This window comes from Papio anubis, chromosome 7 (assembly GCF_008728515.1).
Source record: "Papio anubis isolate 15944 chromosome 7, Panubis1.0, whole genome shotgun sequence".
NCBI classification, from domain to species: domain Eukaryota; kingdom Metazoa; phylum Chordata; class Mammalia; order Primates; family Cercopithecidae; genus Papio; species Papio anubis.
In genome coordinates, this window is record NC_044982.1 from 90,224,808 (window position 1) to 90,247,805 (window position 22,998).

The following is a 22,998-nucleotide window of genomic DNA, read 5'->3' on the forward strand; positions in this document are numbered from 1 at the left end:
TTCTAGCTATTTGGAAATATACAGTAAATTACTGTTAACTATAGTCACCCTATTAGAATGCATTCCCCTCTATCTAACTGAATGTTTGCACTCAATCTCTACCCCTCTTCACCACCCCCTTTTCCAGTCTCTGGTAACCATTACTCTACTCTCTACATCCAAGAGATCAACTTTTTTGCTCCCACATATACATGAGAACATGTGATATTTGTCTCTGCCTTCCCCTAACTTTTAATCCCAGCAGAGAGACATTCATTCTGCCCATGATCACACTCATTATTATCTGGAAGTCAGAATGACACGGTGGACACCTAGGATTCCACATTGGAAAGAATTCCAACTTACTTAGATCCCTGTCAGAGAGAAAAACCAGGGCAGAGCCAGGAAGGGAAGAGGCTTGAGAGGCAGCAAGTGCTGACTGTTGACAGTTAATGACCAACACAGAGATCTACAGAGAACAAGGAGGCAACCAAAGACCACAGAGAGGCTAAGACAAAGACAGGAGATTAACACTCACCGGAATAATCCACCAGATGGAAGGGGATGGAAAATCTCAAATCCTGCTTTAAAGAAATTTTGCCTGGAAAAACCTTTGGGCATGTGCCATGTACAAGTTCAAATAAGCAAGACAAACAGCTATGGCTAATAAGTGTAAAAGCAGTGCTACTGATAAGAAAGTAGAAGAGAATGACAAATTCCCAGGCAAAATGAGATACAGAAAGTAACCATGTCAACAATGTATAATGGCACTGTCGATAAGTCCCCTCCATATCCTGGTCTAATTAAACCTTTTTCACAAACGCCAGCAATCAATAAAAAATTATTTCTTATTCAATGTGGACTTCAGCTTTAATTACTAGCTGTACAACACACTGTGACTCTGAGAGCATCTGATCTGCTTGAATATACTTCTTACCAAGTCTAAAAGAATGACATGATGACATACTGTCTTTTTTTCCCTTCCTCATCTGTAGCACTGTTGCTGGACTGAGGCCTTAGAAGGCCCCTGGGAGCAGCTGATGGATACAGCTTTATGAGCTCTTACAGAAAAAGAACAAAAGGAAGTCAGCAGACAAGGTGAGAATGAGTTAACTTCCATTCATTTTTAACACCTTATACCCCTTAGAGCAAAAATAGGTGAGTCTGGAAATGCTTTAAAAGCCTTACATGACTTAAGCAACAAAACACAATGCCTATCCCTTCATGGACAAATTAGCCACAAGGTACACACCACAAAGGTGCAGAAATGTTATTCTTTGATGCTATTTGCTTACAAAGATCAAGAGTCTTCCTGTCTAAAAATGTTCACAGAACTGAAAGAAATACATATTTATACACTTAAAACTGTTGCTGATTATTTTGATTTAGAGATTTTATGTCAAATAGTTAAAATAACAGGTCAAATAAATTATTTTTGCAACAAATATTAAGTGGATTTGCATTTCACATTGTATAGATGTATTAATATGGAAGCTCTGAGAGATCAGGGTCGTGGGTTTTTTTTGTTTTTGTTTTTGTTTTTTTTCATTGCGAGGGGGAGATGGAATCTTGCTTGGTCGCCCAGGCTGGAGTGCAGTGGCACGATCTCCGTTCACTGCAACCTCTGCCTCCTGGGCTCACATCATTCTCCTGCCTCAGCCTCCCGAGTAGCTGGGACTACCGGCGCCCGCCACCACGCCTGGCTAATTTTTTTTTTTTGTACTTTTCATAGAGACGGGGTTTTTACCATGTTAGCCAGGATGGTCTCGAACTCCTGACCTCGTGATCCGCCCACCTCAGCCTCCCAAAGTGCTGGGACTACAGGTGCCAGTCACCACGCCCGGCTAATTTTTTTTTTTTTTTTTGTACTTTTCATAGAGGCGGGGTTTTACCGTGTTAGCCAGCATGGTCTCGATCTCCTGACCTCGTGATCCGCCTGCCTCAGCCTCCCAAAGTGCTGGGACTACAGGCGTGAGCCACCGTGCCAGGTGATGAGCCTTTTTTTTTTTTTTGAGATGGAGTCTCGCTCTGTCACCTAGGCTGGAGTGCAGGGGCGCAATCTCGGCTCCCTGCAACCTCCAACTCTCTGGTTCAAGTTGATTCTCCTGCCTCAGTCTCCCGAGTAGCTGAAATTAACAGGCATGCACCACCACACCCAGCTAGTTTTTGTATTTTTAGTAAAGATGTGGTTTCACCATGTTGGCCAGGATGGTCTCCATTTCCTGATCTCATGATCCACCCGCCTCAGCCTCCCAAAGTACTGGGATTATAGGCGTAAGCCACCGCACCTGGCCGGGTTGTGCGTTTTTACTTTAAAATTTGATACCTCTTGCACAATGCCACAGTGTAGAACGGGCATCCAACGAGTACTTTCCTTGGAAGGGCTACTTATCAACTAAAATCAAAGATACAAAAAAAAATCTCGGTGCCCAATTTCCTGAACACACGAGCTCATCCAAGGTCCTGAAGGTGTACATGAGAACAGAACTGTGGAGAAAGGCTTTTTATTTGGCAGCCAGCACAGGAGTCTACCATTTCCTGTAGCAAGTTAGCTTACTAACTTGCAAAGTCTGTCTGTCTTCCTATGGATCGGAATTTCACCTATGCTTCACCTCATGACTAGAGGCACACACCACCACTCACTCAGCTGTGGTCTGCAGACTGAGGAACCCTGGGACCTTCTATTATTTTACCACATTCTCAGGAAAACATCACCCCACACACAAACACCCAAGTATTCAAACAATGCCACAGATCTGACTTGGGAGGTAAGACGTTTGGGAGGTGGAGACACAGTGTTCCCCACCTCTTCCCTGTCCTACTGGCACCAGCAGGAGGTGGAAGCCCTATCCTGCCAGGGACACCATATCCACTGCCAGATGAAACAAAATGGGTTCAAGTGGAAAGTTTTTTGTTCATGCGCTCTATTCCTTTAACATCCTATTTTAACTAAAAATCATGTTTTAATATATTAAATTCTACCATTTCAAAAAAGGTATCAAGGTAAATCTACCTACAAGATTCGCTGCACTTGCAAATTGCAGATTATCAACAATAAGAAATATTTTCTGGGTTATTCAAAAATAAAGCTCTTTCATCATTTTTTAAAAAAGCTTTTAAAGGGAAAATGAACTTCGCTTTTGGCCTCAGTTTTTCAAAATATGATGAAAAGGTGGAAAACAGCACAAACCAAGCCCCACCGGGTAAAATTCCATATGCCTCATGTATCAAAATGCCCTTCCATACTTCACAGCAGTAGCGACTCTGACAGAAGTGTCAGTACTCCCTGAATCCAAACCGCAGCACGGAATGAAAGCCTGCCTGGAAAAGAAGAATGGAACAGAAATACCCACACTCAGAAAAGACATTTCATCCTACCTATGAAAAATTTAAATACTGAGGTCACTCATCCTCCAGTACGCTTAACTGAGAGATTACATGAAAAACCTAACCAATGCATGTAAAAAGGAACTATCTAAAAATAATGATCCAGAGAATACAACAAAAAGAAATACAGATGGAAACAAAAATAAATGAATTCTAATGAACCATGTGGAAATCCTACCAGGACCAGAAGGTACCCCTGGGCTGATAGGCAATTAACGGGGGGAAAGGGAGGGGAATGGCACGCTTGGTCTCTACTCTGAGCCTCGTCCCTATGCTGACACCATGCAGCCCTGGAATAATGTAGCTGGCTAGATGAGCTGGAGTTTTTCTACAAACAGAATCATAAATTTGTTACTTGCTTAAGTAACCTCCTGTGGAGATTTTCACAATAACCTGAATTAACAAAATAATATTAATTCTGACAGCACAGAATTATAGATACAAGATGCTCATGACAAAACAGTTGCTGTTTCTGCTGTCTCCAAGAATAAATCAACACACTTGCGTCCCACCACTCACAACAACTGCATCAACTTTGGCAGAGATTAATATTATCAAGTTTTTACAAGAGGACTAAAAAGGGACCACAGGGATATTAAGAGGGGTACGTATGGACCCACAGAGAGTTAATCAGTCGATAAATACATTATCCAATCCCCAACTCAAATACTCAAATCACGCAACTATATTAAAAATATGAAGAATATTAAGGATGACCCTTGAAGTATAAAATGTAATGATTATTTTTATCTTTCAATGGATCAAAGTTCTCATTGTTACAACATTCATAAAATTGGAATTTTCAGAATACCTACTTTAAACTATAAATCCATTAAGCAGAAAAATGGAGGAAAAGTGAGAGGTGGGAATCAGAAAGAGACAACGGAGACAGGCGCTCAGCAAAACCAGGTGGGAGAGGAAAGGGATTTCTGGGGATTTGGAAAACCTTATGGATTTATATTCATCACTTGGATAATCAATAGTTTATTATTACTGAATTTACTTAAGCTTTAGAATTAATGAATTAGGGGAATTCTGATTCAATGAAAAACCTTTCAGAGATACGCTAATGACTGAAGAATGAAGCACACTTGATGGCCTTGAACTGCTCCATACCTGCCTGGGGTCCCAGCTCACCCTTCACCCATGCCCTTCCTCACGACAGGCTGCCTCCAAGTCCTGCAGTCTGTAAAGAACACCTTCCTCCTCCTGCCCTAGCCCAGGTCCCCACCTGTACCTTGGTAAGGGGTTGCACCACTGCCATGCACAGAACTGGAACTGGACACCATCTCCCTTGTGTGGCATCAGCATGCCCACCATGGGATACTCATCACTAGCAGGACAACACTGACCCATCTGCCCTCTCCCTGCTGGACCATGGACACCTTAAGGCCAAACAAAGCTGACTCCAGGTGCACGCTGGCTGAGAAGGAGTGGATTGTGCAATCATGGGGGAGAATTTCTACAATGCTAGGGTACTGCAAAGAATGTAGCCATTCTAAATGAAACATAAGATCAGGTGGTAAGTTTAGAATATTTTTCTTTTTAAAGAGCTTTCACTTCTATTATTGGGATGTATTCTCAACACACTTCTAAATGATTATTGTTGGCACAGCCAGGCAACGTGGCTCATGTCTGTAATCCCAGCACTTTGGGAGGCTGAGGTGGTTAGCTCACTTGATGCCAGAAGTTTGAGACGAGCCTGGCCAACATGGTGGCACTCCACCTCTATAAAAACAAAAAGAAAAGAAAAGAAAAAAAAAATTAGCCAGGCGTGGTGGCTCACACCTGTGGCCCAAGCTACCTGGGAGGCTGAGGCACAAGAATCATTTGAACCTGGGAGGCAGAGGTTGCGGGGAACCAAGATTGCACCTCAGCCTGGGCAACAGAGCAAGACTGTCTCAAAAAGGAAAGAAAAGAATGAAAAGAAAAGAAAAGAAAAGAGAAAAGAAGAGAGGAGAGAGGAGAGAAGACGAGAGAAGAGAGAAGAGGGAGAGGAGAGAAGAAAAGAGAGAAAAGAGAAGAAAAGAAAAGAAAAAAGAAAAGGTGTTAGCATGATCATTGGGTGAGAGACAGACATACATTAACTTTATATCCATTTCAGAACAAAGATTGAAGACTGAAGCCCTGAAGTTAGGCAATGAAAAGCAAATCTTCTGGATACAACTGGATACAATGGACTATTATTCACCCATAAAAAGGGATGAAGTACTGATACATTACAACATGGATGAACCTTAAAAATATTATGCTAAGTGAAAGAAGCCAGACACAAAAGGTCACATATTATATAACTACATTTATATGCACTATCCAAAATAGGTGAATCCATAGAAACAGAATGCAGACTGGTGGTTGCCAGGAGCTGAGCAGAAAGGGGAATGGTGAGTAACTGCTTAAGGGGTACAGGCTTTCCTTACGGCATGACAAACATTTTGGAACTAGACAGAGATGGTAGTTGCACAACAGTATGAATATACTAAATGTCACTGAGTTGTTCACCTTTAAATGGACAATTTTATGTTATATGAATTTTACCTCTATAAAAAATTTTTTTTAAACAAATCTTCCACCACATGTATCAAAGAGGAAGTCTAAAACAGACTCCTGTTTTCTCTGAAAACACATGGGCACTCAGTGGAGCTGGAAATAGAACAGTTTAAAGAATTATTCGAAGACGAATTTACTGTTATTAGGAAAAAATCTACAAATTTTTCAAATTGGTTTAATATTTTCTATTATTTAATTATCTCTGAAAATGCTTCACAGTATTTATAAAATGTCCTCTTTTCTGTGCTAGAAGCCTCTATCTGTAATGAACTCTACTTTCCCTTATTTGGTAAAAGATCCCAGCATTCTTCCATATGTAATTCCTTTGGTGCAAACACTGTACCAACATTCTATGTGTGTTACTCATGATAGTTAATTATTTTAGCACATAATTTTTACTTCTAAAAGTTCCCCTCTTTCTTGTGATAAAAGTAGTGTAAAAAAAGAAAAAAAAAATACAATAACAAAAAAAATCCTGCTAAAGCCTGTTTGTGAATATTACTCCATTCCATTATAAATTACAAAATTTTCTGTGACTTTTTCTGGTTAATAAGGAGAAAAGTTATATCCCAGTAAAGACACGAAAGCTTCAGGTAATTAAAAGCTCTACTAAGTAATGAAAAGCCAATGCTGTAGTGAAGAGGTGTGGGCTGAAAGAAGATGGGGTGTTAAATATGCAAACTAAATGTCTATTTATTGCTAATACAGCCCTCACAAGAACAAATCAGATGCCATGCCAAGTGGTCTTATCAACAACATTTGTTTTCTTTAGGAGAACTGAAAAGCTAAAACATGCACCTCTGCCTGGCCACACACAAAGCACACCCCCTTCTAAGCACCCAAGATAGGAAAGAAAGCTCTAGAAGCATAGTACATGGCCACTGAAAGCTACATACATGCTAATGAGGTCACGCTGGGCAAGGTGGCATCACAGCTGCAGAGCCCTGGTAGAAGTATGTGACATGTACGAGCACATGTGGACAACCCAGTCATTTGGAGGTAGGCTTTATTTGGTCAGGAGTCTCTAATCGACTTTCCAGTCTAAGCATTCAAAATGAAGGCACAAAAGAGGTTAAAACCACTTAACCCAGTTGTAACAAAGGAATTTGTACCAGAATTTAAAATTACAACCTGGATGAGATCAAAACCCTTAGGCTTCCAAAGGGACTTCAGAACCTTTCCAGGGTTCTGTGGATGCTACCTGTTAACATGGTTTACAATGCCTCACCAACAAGGAGAGACGGGTGGGGAGGTGGACAAGGCTACCCAGTCCATGCCAAGACAAGGACACATTCTTTGTTCTTTAACAAAAAAACAATCAGGAGTCCCAGCCACATCAGTTGTACCATGTTGACTGTTGCTAAAATCAAACAAGCAAACCAACTAAGGCCCTCCAGGTTATTTGCAACCCTCAATTCATATCCTGAAGTACACCACCAAAAATTAACAAAAGGAAAGTGGAAAGACCTGAACACATGAAGAAAAACAAAGCCAGACTGGAACAAAACATTTCCCTAACTAGGCTATATAAGACGAGCACCACAGAACATGTCAATATGAAATGAGAGCTTATCAAAATGGCATTTATGCACATTGCATTCGTTTTAATTTTCTCTCAAAGTTTCCTTTTCCTTTTAAATTTAGTTGACAAGTTAGAGTACATGTGATCTCTGTAACAGAAAAACTAACCACTGGAATACATGTTGTCGAGGGTTTTTTTTTTTTTTTGAAATGGAGCCTCGCTCGGTTGCCAGGCTGGAGTGCTAAGCTCACTGCAACCTCCGCCTCCCAGGTTCAAGCGATTCTCCTGCCTCAGCCTCCTGAGTAGCTGGGACTACAGGCGCATGCCACCATACCCAGGTAATTTTTGTATTTTTAGTAGAGATGGGTTTTCACCATGTTGGCCAGGATGGTCTTGATCTATTGACCTTGTGATTGGACAGCCTCAGCCTCCTAAAGTGCTGGGATTACAGGCATGAGCCACCATGTGCCCGGCCTGTTTTTTGTTTGCACCCCCCTTTTTTTTTTTTTTTTTTGAGACAGAGTTTCACTCTCGTTGCCCAGGCTGGAGCGTAATGATGCATTCTTGGCTCACTGCAACCTCCACCTCCTGGGTTCAAGCAATTCTCCTGCCTCAGCCTCCCGAGTAACTGGGATTACAGGTGCCCGCCACCACGCCCAGCTAATTTTTGTATTTTTAGTAGAGACGGGGTTTCACCATGCTGGCTAGGCTGGTCTCAAACTCCTGACCTCAGGTGTCTGCCTCGGCTTCCCAAAGTGCTGAGATTAGAGGTGTGAGCTACCATGCCTGGCTGGAATATACGTATTTTTGAAAGATTTTTTCACTTAAAATTTTTTGTGGAATAAGTAATAGAATCACAAGGTTCACAAATCAAAATGAAGTCTGAGGCAGGAGATGACTTGAGCCCAGGAGTTTGAGGCTGCGATGGGCTATGCTTGTGCCAGTGCACTCCAGTGTGGGCAAGAGAGCCAGACTCCAACTCAAAAACCAAAAAGAAAAAAAAAAAAGAAAAATCAAATGATATAAACAACATTTATTCATTTCTTATATATTCTTCCAATGTTTTTTATGCAAATATAATGGTCACTCTACATGTGCAGAATTACTATTATTCAGACCAAGTAAGCTACATCATCACAAAGATGGGAAAATGTACCCTGCAGTATCTAAACGAACATCATACAGGCCCCCAAACAGGGAATAAATGCCAGGTAGGCAAGACTGACTGATATAGCAGGTAAAGAACAATCAAGGGCTGTGTAGTTAAGATGTATGATTTGTCTGTTTTTCCCACTAAACAGTGAGCCCTCTGCAGCCAGGAACAGTGGCTTGCTCATCACTGTACCCCTCCATACCTAGAAGGGTTGCCTGGCACTTGAAAGGTGGCCAACAAATGTTTGTGGAATAAATGCATCAACCAATATTCCATCATGGAGGAGCTAAGGACTGAATGGGACCTGAAAGGATGGAGGGATGCAGAGATACAGAGGCAAAGACTGTTCTGGCAGGGACAACAGTTCAAGGATGGAAATGTGGTTGGAGAGTCTGCCTCAACCTCAGCAGAAAGAGGCAAGTTCCTGAAAGATGCATGCATTCACATGGCCCTTCCTGCCTGGGAGGCGACAGTGAGGAGTAGTACCTGCACACAGGGCTCTGGCAGACTCAACCAGGTAGCCAGTCTCAGACAAACTATGGAGGCAAATCACGAAGGTTTGATCCCTGGCCCTGTCCTCTGTGACTGGTCCATTAAGTCACTTTTCCTGCCTGGTTTGAATGCTTCCCTGTCCATGTCCATCCCTCGCTTCCTTCCAGGACTCTGTAGTACTTTCCCCTTTCCCAGTGTGGCTAGGCATTGTTTTCTCCCTCCCTCTCTGCCCCTGCAACTCACACAGGACCCAGCAAAAGCTTGAGAGGTATGCAGTGACAGCACTGTCATGTCTCTGTGACACCCCAAGCCATCAGAGACAACACCAGCCAATAACAGACTGCAGACACCGAAGTGCTCCACAGTGTCCCTGTAGACTCTCCTACTGGAGAACATTCTGGAACTCGGAGCCAGGGTTGCCTGAGACACAGAGCTGCAGAGACCAGCAGTAGGGCAGGCAGGTCACCTGTCCACTGGCACAGAGGCCAGGTGGTGTTTAGGCCCCGACTCTACCAAGAGGATAACGATCTACAAAGCTCTGTGCTAAACTCATCTCCAGTTTATTTTACATTTGGCAAGAGGAAGCTGTTCAGTATATATGTCACTTTGAAATGCTTTCATAAATTAGACATCGAAAAGCAAACAACATGGCCAAAAAGAGCCGAGCGACAGCTCCCTTCCCATTTTTATCACTGTGATGTTATTTGGTCTGTATCAAAGGATGGGTAATCAGAAAACATAAGAAATAAGCCTTCTTACATAATATACTCTCCAGACTGGACAGTGACTTGGAGTTCCCAAAACACAATCTCTGTCCTAAAACCTCCTACATGGAACTGAAGAGCTGGACTAGACACACTCCAATCACTACAAGTGGTGCCAGTCTGGTCTCCTTCTCCTGCCCGAGACAACCCCTGGCAGACGCCCTGTTGCAAGAGCCAACATGCACACACGCCTGCAATGCCACAGCAACATGCACTCAGCTCAGTTGGAGACACACAAGTACCCATGTAAATGGTCAAAATGTTCAAGTCTCACAGTAAATAATGGCACTTGTATTAGAGCTGTCATTATAAAAATCTGTAACACTTCAAGAGACCATTATGGAGCTATTAAAAAGATTTTGCATTCAGGTTTCAAGATGACTTAGGCAGAATGCCACCACTATAGTAATTACTTTATTTATCACTATGTAAATAGGGTTTTTTTTGTTTGTTTGTTTTTTGTTTTTTTGGAGGCGGAGTCTCACTCTGTTGCCCAGGCTGGAGTGCAATGGCATAATCCTGGCTCACTACGACCTCTACCTCCCAGGTCCAAGCCATTCTCCTGCCCTCAGCCTCCCAAGTGGCTGGGATTACAGGTGTGCACCAGCACGCCCAGCTAGTTTTTGTAATTTTTTTTTTTTAGTAGAGATGGAGTTCCACCATGTTGGCCAGGCTGGTCTCGAACTCCTGACTTCAGGTGATCCACTTACCTTGGCCTCCCAAAGTGCTGGGATTACAGGCGTAAGCCACCACACCCAGTTGGATGCTCAATTTAAAAAGAGAAAAACAATTCATTTAAAAAGAGAAAAATGATGGTGTTCTCACACAATAACCAAGCAAAATGTGGCAGCAAAGGCAGTGGCTCTGTCTGCAAATAATGGTCATCTTGAATTAGAAGTCTCACAGTACCATGGAACAGGCAGCTGAAATATTTGAGGAATTAAAAACTAGCAAAATAAAGTAATTCTGCAAGACACATTGTGGCTGAACCTCAGATGGCCAGCACAGGAACCTCTTTAATTAGCAGGTTCAGGCACTTTACCTTTCAGACCCGATACACATAGATATCTTAAACAAAGTACGTGCCCCAGGAACTAAAAATGCCTTGAAAATATTCAACTCTATCTTACATATTGCCCCAGATCCCTACAAAATTTGAAAATAAATCTTTTATTCAGTACAGAAGTGGTTAAGAAATCTTCTAACATACATGCATAGCAACAATTTCCAGGTCCTTACTTGTGCTGGCAATTTGAAAGGACATGAAGCTATTTCTAGAGTATCTCACTGCAATAATACATGTGTTCATCAAACAGACCCCCTGGGGGGTCCTTCTTCTGTAATGCAGGGAAAGGTACTTCCCATGTCGGACCAAGTCAGAGAAGTGCTTCGGCACTTACATCCTGACTTCCTGAGAAATGAGAGAACACACTAAATAATTCCAAAGACAGGACTGCTATTAAAATTAAGAACAGACATACATAGGTTTAACCTAATACTACTGTCTTTTCTGGGGCACTTTGGATAAAAACACTGTGAACATGAAACAGAAACACCTGCACTGAGATACAGATGGCAATACCCTCAAATTTGGGCCAAGCTGGTTAGGCATTTTGTCTCAAGTTTTTCAGCTGTGGAGTGAAGAACTGTCCCCTCCCCCTGTGCATGTGTACATACTTACAGGCATACAACTGATGTCATTAACATTGATAGAATGTATGATTTGCTATACTGAGTGATAGAGACAGAGGATGAGGACTCTAAGAAACACAGTCCTTTCTGTAAGAGAAACATACTGTATTATGCTTCCTTTATATAAGTATCCTACTTCCTCATAGTTGAGGGCAATCCAGCCCCACTGATGCAGCACCACACTCAGAACTGTTTCCAAATGCAGACATGCACATCTTTTTTCTACCTCCATCTCACAATACAGCAAAGAAAAATGTACGCAAATACATTCTTTATGGGGAAGACAGTGGCCTGAAGAAACATACTTGATCCTGCCTCCCTCACAGTCCACTCTCTAAAGTAACAAGAACAGTAACCTAATGAGCTTACAGGTAGTGCATGGGATGAGAGTGAGGGCCTTCTGAGGCCCTCAGGATCTCCCAAATCTCCAAGACGGAGAGCAGGTACAGTTCTCCATGGTCAGTGTACCTGGGAGTATATCCAAAGGGAAGAAGGCCCTGCACCCTGCTCATCCTGCTGTCCCAGCTGAAACTAGAGGGAAGGGGGGCTTCCATGGAAGGTGGAACTGTTCCCAAGCCTTATGTAGTCAGAAGAGACTGGGAACAGAGCAACTTAGCGGCACAGTATCTGTTTCGTGGCTTATCATCTACCATCTGCTGGTCTGCCATTCCTTTAGTGACACTAACCCATGACTTGTGTGATGGCTGAGGGCAGCCATCAGCAGGCAAAGAAAAATCATGACCCACTGAGGACGATGCAGGAGCCTGAGGGAGGGGACCAAGCTCAACTGCAACAGGTAGCACCAGCTGAAACAGAACTAATCAAACCAAGAAAGGAGAACCGGACAGGAAAAGGAGTCTAAGAGCATACGTGGAGACACAATTGGAGTATAAAAACTTTCAGGAATTAAAAAAAAAAAAAAAAAAAAAACACTTTAAAATTTTAAATTGAAGAGAAAAGATCTATTGCTCTGGAGTATCAGATTCTGGAGGATTAAGAAGAAATGGGAGCACCCAAGAGCAAGGAATAAGAATCTACTAGAATCCACGAGTGAAAAGACAGAGAACACATCCAGAAGACAGAGAAAGTCATGGGAATGGCAGAAATTGCGGAAATGCAAACCTTGGTGGAAGAATTAGTGATTTAATGCTGGTAACTATTTCAGGAAAAAAAATAAAGATCTATTTTCGAATTGTTAGGCATTGGTACGTTTGAAAATAACACACTTTTCAAATTAGCAAAGGACTTGTTCAATTAACATGGGAATTGAGAAAAAAAAGAAAGTAAAATAAATGGCAACCATTGAATAAGATGAAAGCAATAAAGCAAAATTTATACATTATCACAGTAAAGAAAGACAAGACAGAATGTCCCTATTAAAGAACAAAACTGTCTCACTGGGTTTTAAAAGTCCAGCTCTAGTTAAAAACAAACAGTTGAACAAGAGTATACCAAGCAAAGTCAAGTAAAAAGAAAGCAAAGCTGGCAACAGTAAAATCAAACAAAGAAGAACTAAAGGCCATTAGGCATTAAACTGGACAGAGAGGCATATTACATGTGATAAATATGTAATCCCTGAAAAATAAAAAAATTACACATATTGATGCATCAAGCAAAATGGCAGATAAACACACTAAGCATTTCTCTTAGAAATATGAAAGTTTAAAAATTATAAAGTGGCTCACGCCTGTAACCCCAGCACTTGGGGAGGCTGAGGCAGGCAGATCATTTGAGGTCAGGAGTTTGAGACCAGCCTGGCCAATATAGTGAGATCCCATCTCTACCAAAAACATAAAAATCAGTCAGGCATAGTGGCATGCACCTGTAATCCCAGCTACTTAGGAGGCTGAGGCAGTAGAATCACTTGAACCCAGAAGACAGAGGCTGCAGTGAGCCGAGATCGCGCCACTGCACTCCAGGCTGGGCAACAGTGAAACTCTGTCTCAAAAAAAAAAAAAAAGAAAAGATAAAAGGTACATCATTAACTGTCAATTTGACAACTGAAAACACACATGAATTTGGAAGATCTGACTATAATGCAATCGGTAAGTTTGATTTACTAAATATGGAAAATAAAACCTTTGCATTTTACAAAGGGCGTAATTTTTAATGTTCACAAAGCAATTAAAATTTAATCATGTACTTGAACATAAGTAAACGTTAATAAATCCCCTCAGATACCTCAGAGCTGCATTCATAAATCATATAAACAATATCAAAAAGTAAGCAAAAGAAAAACTCAGGGACAGACATACTTCTAAGTAATGTCAGAATCAAAGGTCAAATAAATATTTTAATTACAAACCATCTAGAAAACAACAAAAAGGAGATCAATTCTCTAAAAACAAAAATACATAACAAAAGCAATTTTCAAAGAAAATTTATAGCCTTAAATGCCATTATTTTAAGAAGACTAAAAAGCAAATGAGACAGGCATTCAACTTAATAAACTTGAATAAAAAAGTGAATAAAAATTAAATATTGAGATGAAATTAAAAGCAGGATAAATATAAAATTAATATACCTAATTTTTTGAAGACAATAAAATATATAAACTTCTAACAAACTTAAGGGGAAAAAACAAAAAAAAAGAGCAAAAATATGTCTTAGTAATGAGAAAGGGTTTATTATGATTACCAGAGAAATTATAACAATATTACAAATAACTCTGTGCAATAAACTCAAATTATAGACAAATTCTTTCCCAGCAAGTAGAAAACATCAAAACCCAGAGAAAAGGTTAAAAAGCTAAACAGAGTAACTATAACATACTGAAAAACTAAAAAATTTGTTTTAAAATGTTTTGGGATGGGACTATAGGGGATGCCTGTGAAGTTTTCCAGTTAGTTTTACTTTAATTTTTTTTTATAAAAACAGGTATTTTCTATATTATGTAAATGCTTCTAGACTCTGGGAAAGGGTGAAATTCTTAAATTATTTAAAAAACATAATCCTAATATCAATACCTGATAGAATGCAAACAAGGAAGAAAACTATAGACCCCTATCTGTAGGGGTTTGTAGGCTACAGTCACAATTTTAAAAAAAATTAGCAAATCAATTAGCAACATATCCAAAGAGTACCACACCATAACAAATTAGGGCTTATTCCAGGAATGCAAAGATGATTCAATATTGGGAAATCTAATCAACGTAATTTATTACACCACCAAATAAAAGCAAAAGCTCACAATTCTATCATGCCAAAAAGGCATTTCATTAAATTCATCAGCCTCTTCCAATAAAAATTAAAACATGAATGGGTATACACAACTTAAATTTGATAAACTATATTTAACAAAACTTAACATATTCCTTGTTAAAACACATTTTTATTTAAATCAGGAACAAGGCAGTGACTTTTTTTTTTTTTTTGAGTTGGAGTTTTGCTCTGTCATTCAGGCGCAGGGCAGTGGCACAATCTAGGCTCACTGCAACCTCTGCCTCCCAGGTTCAAGCAATTCTCCTGCCTCAGCCTCCCGAGTAGCTGGGATTACAAGCACCCACCACCACGCCCAGCTAGTTTTTGTATTTTTAGTAGAGATGGGGTTTTGCCATGTTGGTCAGGCTGGTCTCAAACTCCTGACCTCAGGTGATCCACTCACTTCAGCCTCCCAAATTGCTGTGATTACAGGCATGAGCCACCATGCCCAGCCACCAATGCACTTTTCTATAGTACCAGCAAAGATGAATGTACACACATACACAAGTGAATTTACTGTAATCCTGTTTCATTAGTGAAACATAGAAAAAACAAGACACAACATGACTGTCCATCAACATATGATGGCTCAACTAAACTACAAATCATCCATATTGTGAACTGCTGAAATTTTAACTTATTTCAAACTCCGCAGCAACTGACCTAAATTGACATCCGTACACTGAGAAAAAGTAAAAATGTTACAAAATACTATATAGAGGCCATTCATTATACTAATAGCATGATCTCATTTTTATAAAAACCTAAAACTATACTGCATATATGCATATATTTTAATATTCCTAAAGAAAGATTAAGGTGGACATAAAATTTTCCATATATATCTTTTATTTTACACTTGCATCACTTTTTATTTTTTATTAAAGAGAATTTTAAAGAGACCAGATATATACATATTTATCTGTTTCGATGACACAAAGTACCTTCTAGGCACACAACATTTAGAAAAGAAATTCTCTGTGTATTATTTCTTGGGAAGGTAGAAAGGGAGAGCACTGCAGCAGCTATCCTCAGATCAACCTAAGCGTGAATCCTGACTTAATTTAGTAGCAAGTTCTTTAGTCTCTAGGAGCCCCTGTTCCCTCATCTATAAAATGGGGATAATTTTCTCCCACCTCTCATTAGCCTGTTACGAGGATTAAATGTTTAGACCTAACCTGCAAATCAGTCATTACTAGCGTTCTTTTATTCTAAGCTCATTCCTCTCAAAAACAAAGACAGAAAAGGAACCAAACTTCCCTCCCTGTGGTTTCCAAGAGCTGCCTGGCAGTACCTAACCATGGCTGTGCTGCTTCGGAACGCAGCAAAGGTTCAGTGGGGACTCCTTTTCAGTGTTACTGTAGCTGCCAGTGTGAGTCAAAGGTGAGCTGAAAATGCTCGTGGGTCCTCAGTTTTCATGTTGGAGGTTTATCACAACCACACCACCATCCTTCACCTTCTCAACTGGCACTTAAAAAGCAGCAACTCACTCAAATACTCACAGGCAGATTCCTGGCAGGAGCCGGGGATTTCCTGGAGATTGCTTAAGACTCTTTTGGACAATCAGAAAAGGACAAAGGAAGCACTAGCAGAGCCCTTTACTTTCAAATCCTCAGGTTCTCCTCCAAAACAGAAATGCAGAAAGAAAACATCAGGGAGAGCCACGGCTACTGCAGCCAAGCTGCCTGGATTAATTAAGGGTCATTAAAAGCAGAAAAGAAAAACGAAAGAGAAAATTTAGATACCTGGTTACCTTCCAATCCTGATACTGATCCCATTCTGTAAGCTATTATTAATAACAAAATATGAAGAAGAAAAAATTATCAACAGGAAAGAGAGTTACACTGTGCAATAAATATACATTTAAATTTTCTGAAAAAGGAAAACAAGGCTTCACTGAGAAATGAGTTGGCTGGAAGGAAGGCTGGAGCCCTGCAATATCAAGAGGCAGATCTGTCCTAGAGGAGGGAGGGCATGGAAACTTCTTGCAACAAAGTCTTTTCAAGAGTGAAAAGGAAAAGCATCTCAGCTTAAACTGAAAGTATCCTTTCTCTATTACACAAGGAACTCACATACAAGAGAGACCTTCCAACTCACATCTTTGTATCTCACATTTTCCAAGATACTTGTTTCATGATCCAAATAATATCATAAAAAGTAATAAAACCATCTGTAAGAAACATTAATTTGCCATGGTTTGGCTAACAGAATTCTTCACAATCTCCTCCTGGATGATAAAGTTAAAAGCTAAATGAAATGAGTCAAAAGCTTCTTTTGTGTAAAATCCAATTAACTTTATAAATATACTCTCAGGAGAAAAAAACCCCACATCTCCTTTAAGAGCAGGAATTTATATAAAAATTTATATGATTATAGGTTGGGCATAGTGGCTCACATCTGTAATCCTAGCACTTTAAGAAGCCAAGGCAGGTGGATTGCTTGAGGCCAGGAGTTCGAGATAAGCTTGGGCAATAGAAAGACCCTGTCTCTACAACAAATAAAAAATAAATTAAAAAAATAAATTAGCTACGTATGGTGGTGCACACTTGTCCCAGCTACTTGGGGGGCTGAGGCGGGAGGACTGCTTGAGCCAAGGAGGTCAAGGCTGCAGTGAGCAGAGATCGTGCCACTGCACTCCAGCCTGAGCGACAGAGTGAGACCCTGTCTCTTTTGGTTATTTTTGAGACTCCGTCCCCCCTCAAAAAAATAGTATGATTTTCCAGCCCTAAACATATTCCTTATCTCATCTGAGTAACTTTGGCTACTATTTTAGGTTTTCCTTCTGCAATATTTGATATTGATTGAAATAATGCATTTTAACTAAAATTGAATTATGTATTGCTTATAATAACAATCAATTTAATATTATACATATCCACATGTCAGGTACATTTGGGGGATAAGGCTCAAATATTTTCTTTTCTTTTTTTTTAGACAGAGTCTCACTCTGTCACTCAGGCTGGAGTACAGTGGCGCGATCTCAGCTCACTGCAAGCCCCACCTCCCAGGTTCATGCCATTCTCCTGCCTCAGCCTCCGGAGTAGCTGGGACTACAGGCACCGGCCACCATGCCCGGCTAATTTTTTTTTTGCATTTTCAGTAGAGACAGGGTTTCACCGTGTTAGGATGGTCTCGATCTCCTGACCTCGTGATCCACCCCTCTTGGCCTCCCCAAGTACTGGGATTATAGGCGTGAGCCACTGTGCCCAGCCAAGGCTCACATATTTTCATTAATAAACACTCTATTCTTTAAAAGTGAATTTTGATGAAAACAACTCCACAGACAGCAGGACCCATTATCCAGGATGGCCACATGCCCTGAGTTCTCACAGTTCTGATTTTATAGAAAAATGACCTGCTGTGGGCTCAGAAAATAGTCATACATGTCAACAGTTCACATACAAATGTTTTGTGGAAAGCATGTGCTTGTCATTGGCTAATACAGAGGCAGGAAGGTCCGGAAGGGTAAATGAGCAACTGCCAGGTATCTGAGCAACTGTCTAACAGGTTTGGGGCCACCTCAACTCAGCACCCAAGAACCAATACTGTCTAGAAGTCTGCACAGAGGAACCCTAGGAAGACAGCCTTATGCCCTAATTCCCATGTAAACAAATACTGACATAGACTCACAAAATACATGTCTAACACAAACAGTGAAGATTCTGTATTATGTAAGTTGTTTATACAGAAGACTGACTTGGGCTGGGGAAGGGAAAGGGTGGGAGACGTTCACACAAACCACAGCATATATCCAAACAATTATGTTATTTGCTCTTCCCTTATTTTTCTTATTCATGGGGAATTTCTCCCAAAGACAATGTGACCATTTCACACATAGGATTTAGAAGCATGAGTCCGAGTCTAAACCAGGTAAGCTGTTTGGAAAGCAACTTGGCCATATGGATCAAGAGCTTTAAACTGATACCTTTCTACATAAATCCTATTTCAAGGGATGTATTGTAGGAGATAATTTGAAATAAAGGACAAAGATAAGGTACAACAGAGTTTGCTGCAGCCTTCTTTACTTACAATTATGGAAAATTATGAAAAATTGGGACCAATGCAAATGCCCAACACTGGGGAAACTTGAAGAACATGATGGTTCCTTCATCCCATGTAACTTTACACCACCATTAAAATCAGGGTTACAGCCTTTTGAGAGTTGAGGGGGGAGGATCACTTGAAGCCAGGCATTCAAGACATCTGGGCAACATGGCAAGGCATCACTTCTACAAAAAACTTTTAGAAATTAGCTGGGCGTGGTGATGCACACCTGTAATCCTAGTTAATCAGAAGGTTAAGCTGGGAGGAGCACTTAAGCCAGGAGCTCAGGGCTTCAGTGAGTCATGATGGTGCCACTGCACCCCAGCTTGGGTGACAGAACAAGAACACAGTTCTTAAAAGAAAAAATTAAGTTAATAAGGAGTATATATCGCTGAAAGGCTTTTAAATGCTAGGAAATAAACATATAATTATCAGAGGCTCAACTTACACTAAAACGTGTTTGTTTTAAACATCTAGAAGAAGGCCGGGCATGATGGCTCATGCCTGTAATCCCAGCACTTTGGGAGGCCAAGGTGGGTGGATCACTTGAGGCCAGGAGTTTGAGATCAGCCTGGGCAACATGATGAAACTCCATCTCTACAAAAAAACACAAAAATTGGCTGGCCATGGTGGTGCTCACCTGTAGTCCCAGCTACTTGGGAGGCTGAGGGGAAGAGGATCACCTGAGCCTGGGTAAGTAGAGGCTGCAGTGAGTAGGGATCATGCCATTGCACTCCAACCTGGGTGACAGTAAGACCCCGTGTCAAAAACAACCAAACAAACAAAAAACTAGAAGAAAATATACTTAACTGTTCTCAAAATGCTGGAGTTGTATGTGACTACTTTTCTGGGTTTTTCCAAATTCTTAAGCTTAGAGACAAATTTTTATCCCTGAATAGTTTTAGGCATTTTTTTTTCTTTAAGAGACAGGGTCTCCCAATGTTGCCCAGACTAGGCTTGAACTCCTGGCCTCAAGCAATCCTCCCTCCACAGCCTCCTGAGGAGCTCGGATTAGAGGCATGAGCCACTTTGCCCAGCAGTTTTGGGCAATTTTTATGAACAGAACAAAATGAAACCAAGGTATGACAGAATACCATACTAGACTCAGAAGATTTGGACTGTGGCTCCTACTCTGCCCTTGGACAAAATCCCTAAACTCAGACCTTGGACAAAATCCCCAAAATCAGAGCATCAGTTTTGCACCTGGACGATGAGAAGCTGGACTAGATAAATCCCGGGTCCCTCCTAGACAAAGGGCACCTGGTCAGGGAGGCCAGCCCCCTTGCCTGTGACCCACAAAGTCTCAGGGCACAGGGAAACAGGGAGGAGCGCAAAGCTGCCCAGGCCAAGGGACCCCCCCAACAAGTGAGCACAGCCAGGTGCCCCAGTGTCACCTGATGTGAGGCCTTTCTCAGCTCTTTCAGTCCTACCTGTACCTTAGACTTCCAGATGCTCTATATACTGACGGAATGGACTCTTCAGGTAAGAGGTTGAGAATGACAAAAGAGAAAGGTAAGAACTTTCACTGGAATCAAAATGCTATTGCTATATGCAATTCCCTCTCACAGCTTCATGTCCCTTAGAGGTAAGGAAAAGGAAGAAGAAAGGATGGTTCTTCTGGGACAGAAATCGAGCAAATATATTTATTCACAAGAAATAAGGAGAATAAAATACCCAAGTAGAACATTCTTTTTTTTAAGCAAAAAAAAAAAAAAAAAAAAGAAAAGAAAAAGAAAAAGCCTAAAAATATTTTAAAAGCCTAAAATGATAAAATGATTTTTTCAGGTGACACCATGAACATTACGGTTAAGTAGTCTAACCAGAAAAATGAGAAGTGTTACACCATGCTGTCACCTGCCTAAGCATCCTAGTAGCAGCCAAATCGAATCTCTTAGGCAAAATATGGGATGATAGGATTACATAATTAATTTTCCTGTAAGGCATAATTGTTACTGACTTCATGTCATTACAATGTCAGCTCATCTGGTAGACAATTGCTATTACATTCTAATTACAAAAACACACAAACAATTTGTAACCATTCATTATTAAATAACAAGTGAGGCCACGATAGCTAATAGAAACTTAGAAAAATGAAAGTTAAAGGCAAACTGGACAAGAAGTACTTAATAAATTAATCAATTAGTCTTGATGAAATTTCTCAATTGCGTTACCAGGTAACCAGCCCTTAGATTACCTGGTAAACATACTTCTAAGAGCCATGTTGTTTAAACTTGATTAAATGTCAGAATGACCCAAATCACTTTGGGTCACCAAGACCAAAGAGAAATACAAATATTTAAGATACAGCTTTACCTTTTACCATGGCACTAAAAAGAACAGCATATCCCCTTGGCTATCTAATAACAAGGTAAGCACAGAAACACGAATTTTAAAAATAGGCAAATTAAAGGGTATTTCTGTAATAAAAGGTTTTATTCTGTTTCAAAAAAAAGATTTATTACATTCTACTCCAACAATACTAAGCCTACCTAAATGAAATTTTTTAAACTAACAAGGAAAGAAATAGGCAATAGTGTCTTCCAAGAACAAAATTTGAATAATGGGCAATTGGCAGGCACTTAAATAATGTACAGTGGAGGTCTCATGGAAAGAAAAGAGATACATTCCCACCCTGACCACAGCACACAACTCCTTTAAGATATTCCACGTGCAATATGTGAGTGTCCACATGCAATAAATGTAGCTTACATAGCACCTCCTCCTGGCTCTTAATTCTAACAACTTCTGGATTAACCACTGTAGCTACTGAAAATCAAGTCCTAAGCGTAGAGCAAGAATGGCTCAAGAATAAATGCAATTAACTAAATGTTTGCAGTGAAGATACCAACTTATATATATCAATTGCCAATGGACTAACTGCTTAGCATGGCAAAAAGTGTTCACACACTCTGAAAGCTGACAAAGGCCAGTGAATTCTACAAGTGAATAACTCACAGAAGATATTTGTTTTAGATCCTACAGTTTTCCAATTTTCCAGTTTCCTTCAGTTTTCCAATTCTACGGTGCAAGTCAATAGAAAATGACGATTTGCACACACATTTCCACTTTACACATAATTGCTAAAGAATGCACCTAATGAGTAAAGAAATTAAAAGGTGTGAAAGTGCACATGGACTGCATGTGGTGGCTCACACCTGTAATCCCAGCACTTTGGGAGGCCGGGGAAGGAGGACCACTTGAGGCCAGGAGTTTGAGACCAGCCTGGAAAACACAGCAAGACCCCATCTCTACAAATAATAAAAATAATAATAAATTAGCTGGGCATGGTGGCTTATGCCTGTAGTTCCAGCTACTCATGAGGCTGAAAAAGGAGGTCTCTTGAGCCCAGGTGTTTGAGGCCCCAGTGAGCTATGACTACACAACTGCACTCCAGCATGGATGACACAGCAAGACCCTGTCTCTAAAAAATTAATCAATTAATAATTAAAAGAAAAGTTGTGCATGCAGAAGTAAACGTGAAAGCATTATATTTGTCATATGAGGAATGTTTCCCTCATAGAAATAAGCAAACCAGAAATAAAAATTAAGAGAAGCATTTTTAGTTTTGGAATTATTCAAAAGGTAACTTACCTCTTTATCTTCATTTCTCTCTTCCAAATATATTACAGAAATCTTTGGCCTAACTAATCCACACACCTCCCCCAACACACACATGAAATATAAGTAAACCAGTTGGCTACTTAAACTAATGCTATAGGTGATATTTTTAAGAGTCAGTAAGTACTTTTAACAATCATTTCCCAACAAATTAGTGATACTCAGTACATTATAATACATTCAACCCAAATTTGGTCATAGTATCATCTCTCTCTAGCTCTTGAGAAATAAAGCATAACTTTACAGACTCCCCAAAAAGTCTCGACCAGAGAGTATCAACCCACGATTTAACTCACTGTCCAGAGGCTTTTCTTTTGTTTGGGTTAGTTTTTAAAAAAATCTCCAAATCTCCTTCTAATCCACGACTCTCTTCAGGACTACCCAACACAGTTCTCATGGTATGTGAGGCCGAGGCGGGCGGATCACGAGGTCAGGAATTCGAGACCAGCCTGGCGAACATAGTGAAACCCTGTCCCTACTAAAAATACAAAAAATTAGCAGAGTGTGGTGGTGGGCACCTGTAAGTCCAGCTACTCAGGAAGCTGAGGCAGGAGAATTGTTTGAACCTGGGAGGTGGAGGTTGCTGTGAGCCG

At 40.5% G+C, this 22,998-nt stretch overlaps 1 protein-coding gene across 2 annotated transcripts in view; it reads right to left on the reverse strand.

Annotated features, from left to right (window-relative positions):
• The window catches only part of IGF1R (insulin like growth factor 1 receptor), a 317,675-nt gene that overhangs the window by 195,049 nt on the left and 99,628 nt on the right, over positions 1 to 22,998 (reverse strand). The window lies entirely within an intron of this gene.